This window comes from Dipteris shenzhenensis, chromosome 4, assembly GCF_047967505.1.
Source record: "Dipteris shenzhenensis isolate YYH24624 ecotype China chromosome 4, Dip_SZ_1.0, whole genome shotgun sequence".
Taxonomy (NCBI): domain Eukaryota; kingdom Viridiplantae; phylum Streptophyta; class Polypodiopsida; order Gleicheniales; family Dipteridaceae; genus Dipteris; species Dipteris shenzhenensis.
Window position 1 is genome coordinate 44,271,688 of NC_141599.1, and position 5,209 is coordinate 44,276,896.

Below are 5,209 nucleotides of genomic sequence, written 5' to 3' on the forward strand. Positions count from 1 at the left end.
AGTTTTTTCTTTTTTCTTTTTTCCCCCTCCCCCTCCACCACTACTCCCCCTCCATCTCCACCATGCCCTTCCCCCCCCTCCATCTCCACCACCCCCCCCCTCTCCACCACCCCCTCCACCACCCCCCCTCTCCACCACACACCCCCCCCTCCTCCATCTTCCCCTTCACCAACACCTCCCCCTCCTCCATCTCCACCCCCCCCTCCTCCATCTCCACCACCCCCTCCACCCTCCAACACCCCCCCCTCCCATCTCCACCCCCCCTCCTCCATCTCCACCCCCCCCTCCATCTCCACAACCCCCTCCACCCTCCAACACCCCCCCTCCCATCTCCACCCCCACACCCCCCCCATCTCCACCCCCCCTCCTCTCGCTCTTCTCTTTCCTTCCCCCCTCCTCTCTCTCTCTCTCTCTTTCCCCCTCTCTCTCTCTTTTCTCCCTTTCTCTCTCTACCCCTCTCTCTCTTTCTCTCTCTACCCCCCCTCTCTCTCTCTCTCTCTCTCTCTCTCTCTCTCTCTCTCTCTCTCTCTCTCTTCCCCCCCTCGCTAGCCGCTCCACCCTACCTACTCCTAACTAAGGCTTTAGCCCTTATATTAAGCAAGGGCTAAGAAGCCCTTGCAAAGCTAGCTGCAGAGCCGAGGTGGGCAGTGCATCCGCAGTGCCTGCCCTCGTCGCAATGCTTGCGTGCAGCGCTCGCCAAGGGCGATGCAACCAGCAACCAGCGACGCCTGCCCTGCATCTAACAACCATGTGTCACTGTGACTCACATGCAGTGATGATGTGGCACTGTGCTTAGCAAGAGGTGTGCCAGTGAAGCTCTGTGCTGAGGTGGTAGGAGTGTGCACATGCAGTGTGTGCATAGTGTGCCTGGCAAGGGACTGTGCCTGCAGGGGTCAGTGCTGACTGGACTGCTGAGGTGGCAGTGCTGAGGTGGCACAGATGATATTAGCAGGGTGACGTGGCAATGTTGACATGGCACTGATGATGTGTCCCTGATGACATGGCACAGGTGACGTGGTTGATGATGTGGCACATGTGACGTGGCTGATGATGTGTCACTGATGACATGGCAAGTGACGTGGCTGATGATGTGTCACTGATGATGTGGCAAGTGACGTGGTTGATGATGTGTCACTGATGACATGGCAAGTGATGTGGCAATTAGTGGTGATGTGGCAGTCGATGATGACGTGGTAGGATGACATGGCCTCCTTACTTGGTGCTGATGACGTGTCAGATAGGGTTGCCACGTGGCTAAATTTTAACCAAAGACCAAACCCAAGGTTAACGATTAACCTAACATGGGTCAAATTCTATCTGCCACGTGTCGACTTCTAAGGTCTCTGAACCTTTGTGAAGCAAAAGAAGACGATGACGGATTTCGACGACCTTCTACAACAGCACGTCGATGAGAGTTTGAGATGCGCCGAAGCTTGGAGGACTATAGAGCCATGGTTGAAGGAGTCGCGTACATGGCCAAGCTTGCCGAGCAGGCAGAGCGCTACGAGGAGATGGTGGAATTCATGGAAAAGGTCGCCAAGAGCGCCGGCGGTGAAGATCTATCCGTTGAAGAGCGCAACCTCCTTTCTGTCGCCTACAAGAATGTCATCGGGGCTCGGAGAGCTTCTTGGAGAATCATCTCCTCCATTGAACAGAAAGAGGAGAGCAAGGGCAACGAGGAGCATGTCACAACTATCAAGGAGTATCGAGCCAAGGTGGAGGCGGAACTGACTAAGATTTGCGAGGACATCCTTCAGTTGCTCGACGGTCACCTTGTTCCCACGGCCGCCACTTTATACTCGAATGAAGACCCTTGAGCGGTAGCTTGAGTTCCTTGATATACAAAGAATCTGAAACGGGAGCTTCTACGTGCCCAAGAGGAGGTGAAGCGCATTCAGTCTGTCCCTCTCGTCATCCAACAATTCATGGAAATGGTCGATCAAAGCAATGGGATCGTGGGCTCGACGACTGGCTCCAATTACTACGTTAGAATCCTTAGTCTCTGAGAAACTGAAATGAACCTCTCAAGCATGAACTCTCATAACAGAATGGAACATGAATAGAATTCAACGGAAACTCTCTCAAAGAACTCAAGAATCTCTCTCTCCATAGACGAAAATTCTTCTCAATGAGAAGGAAATTTCTCTCTTTCAATGAACGGAAATCCTTCACTCAACGGAAGTGAATGGAATGAAAGACTACCTCTCAATCTCTCAATCTCACACTCTCAAGAATCTCAATGTCTCAGCGGAAGACAAGGACGATCTGATACCATGACAAAATATGAAGAGGGGAGAGGAGAAGAGTGGAGATGAGGAGAGAGGGCACAGCTAGAGAGCACACCACAAATGACTAACTGTACACTAGATTTAGTTGAAAAAATAGAATATATACAAACCCTTTTAGGGTTAGGGTTAGGGGATCTAACCCTTTCCTTTATAGCACTCTATAAGGTTAGTGCTATGCACATATGATCACGTGATGTTGAGCGTGAACTCTCAACACTCCATGATTGGAGAATTGATAGACTGACAATCCAGAATCATGACAGTGTAGTCAGGGTGCTTAGCAAAAATGTCATATGCCTTTTCTTCTCTTTAATTTTCTCTAATTCAGTTCACTTTAGTAGAACACTTTATCAAAGCATACCATATGTATCACACAATAATAATTTTATTAGCTATTGGCATTTACTTAAGCAAGATATGAGGATACAAGCCCTCTAAGTAATTGTATTTCTTATTTCAGACATAACACATGATATATGTCTTCTCATCTTATCAATGCACATCATCATGCTTATTTAATAATAAAATACCCTTAGCTCACTTAGATTATCGTAGATCTTATATAGGCTATCATATTTTATTCTCCTTTTCATGATATTTTAATATGATCAATCACTCTTCTTAAGATTCAATTATTCCCTTCTGTCGCACCGTACCATTCTTTTTGTCTCTATAGGAGCACTTCTATGAGAGTAAAAAAAATGAAAATATGGGAAAATAAAAATATGGGAATAGATGCGTATCTCCTTTGTCCTTCCAAATCTTTCCTTAGCCCCAGTCAACTTTCCTTTACTTCCTGTTCAATGGTTGATCTAATAACTTTGTGGTTCAACAGATATTCATTGCAGAGCCTCTCTTTCATAGTAACATCATCATATGCAACTTAAGAAAAGAAATTAAGTAAAAATTGTTTCTTGCCTCCCATAGTCAGTTAGCCAGGCTCTGATACTACTATTACCAAAATTAAAATTAAACATGACCACAAATTCACAATTTATCAAAACTATAGAAATCAAGAACAAGGAAACAAGTGGGGGAGAGAAGAGAAAGAGAGAGTGACACTGGGGGACGAGCATTTTCTGAGCAAAATCTTTCGAGCGTCCGAGCGAAGGAAAAAAAAAGCTTCTAACTATGCATAAATATGGCAAAAATCGATCAGAAGAAAACATAGTTTCACTTAGAAATATGCAAAGTATTATAGCAATGCCTATTTTATACAAAAATCTTTAGGTGAATCTGTAGGAATGGTGAGAGCATAATGGGATGGCTTTTGAAGAAACCCACATGTAGAGTAGACTTCTCTATGAAAATTCCCTTATGATCCTTCTTACAACTTTTACTTAATAGGGGGTAACATTGAAAACCCTCTCTCAACCTATCTTCATGAAAGAGTTTCTTCAAAGAAAACTCATTAAAGCAAGCCATCCAGGTAGTTTCGCCAGCGAAACCCCTTTGAAGCAAGTCTCCCAAGGTAGTTTCGCTGGCGAAACTACCTTGGACGGCACTTTTAAAAGTGACATAACTTTCATATCCAATGTCCAAATATAGTCATTCAACCACTCAAATTGATCGGAACACCCCATTTGAGCACATCTATGGAGTCATATTTTGGAAAATCTTTCATATATAGTATTAAATATTACATTTTTTTTATGAGAGTGATATATAAGCCCAAGTTAATACTTATTTATAGTAATTTAAACTTCTCTAGAAACATGTCCATAAATATGCTATAAAAACACTAAAAAGATATTGCCATATGATATAAATGTGTTAATAAGTAATTATATATGCATAGTATTATTACATTGAGAGTGATTATGATGAATGTTTCTTAAAGGAATCAACACTTTTTTAAGGTAATAACAGGGGTACAAAGGGATGTCTCTAAATAAGAAAATTATGTTGTGTAAAAATGAATGAGTGACTAGTCTGTATATTTTTATGATAAAGGGATCTAGTTCTAGTGAAAATAAAAGTGTAAAAACCATGTTTCCTAAAGAAAAAATTTTTTAAAAATCTCTTGAAAAACACGCTCAGATAAACCTACTCATAGGTTTTTGCTCGTAAAATTGACGCATCCGTGACACTGCATGGGGTCCAATTTGCCCCCCCTACATGGTGACTCTTGCTTCCCATCTAAAGTATTTATAATTGTAATTCCCAAAAAGCAAAGAACCAATAATAGTACATCTAAAAGCATCCCTTGTCCACAATTAGAGGGATTGCTCAACATATCTCCACGATGAGATCAAAATATCACAAGGCTTAATGTGCCCTCATCCACAATTAATAAAATAAAATTTCCCGTGGCTTAACATTCATGACTTTACAACATGGCCCATGGACTTTGGTAACCATTCAATACTTGAATCATTCCAAATCACCTTCATCATCTTTGTACCTCGTTATCCAACTCATCATCTGTACTCAAGCTACCAATTGTGTTAAATGTTACAATCAATTGATGAATTATCACACCAACTAATCCCAACACAATTGTATGCTTGATATACAGACATCAAGATATACACCTTGCGACCAATTGCAATAACACTAGTAACACTCGAGACATTAGTATCAACATGGAATCAACCACAATACTAATCATCTAGCCTAGCAAAACAGAGGTAGTTAGGCATCCCCAACTATACCTGACAAAGTATTCACTTGGACCCCTACCGCATTCGGTGTGCTCCTATGTTAAAGCACATGGACTGAGCTCTCCTATGGACCCTAATGTACTCTAATGACAACACTAATCTAAGGTGGATGAATCCTAAGAGTGATCATGATTTATAACTCAAGTCAATTAGGTTCCAAGATAGATTAACTTGGACTCATAAAGAGAATCTTGAGATAGTGCAAAGTGCTTTATTAATATTACTTCAAATGAACCTCCCTTTTATAGGTGAGGGTAC

General features: G+C 42.7%; 1 pseudogene; it reads left to right on the forward strand.

The window, feature by feature from the left end:
- The first annotated feature begins 1,472 nt into the window (after positions 1-1,472).
- On the forward strand, positions 1,473-1,817 carry LOC147902923 (14-3-3-like protein pseudogene; annotated as a pseudogene).
- The last annotated feature ends 3,392 nt before the right edge of the window (positions 1,818-5,209 follow it).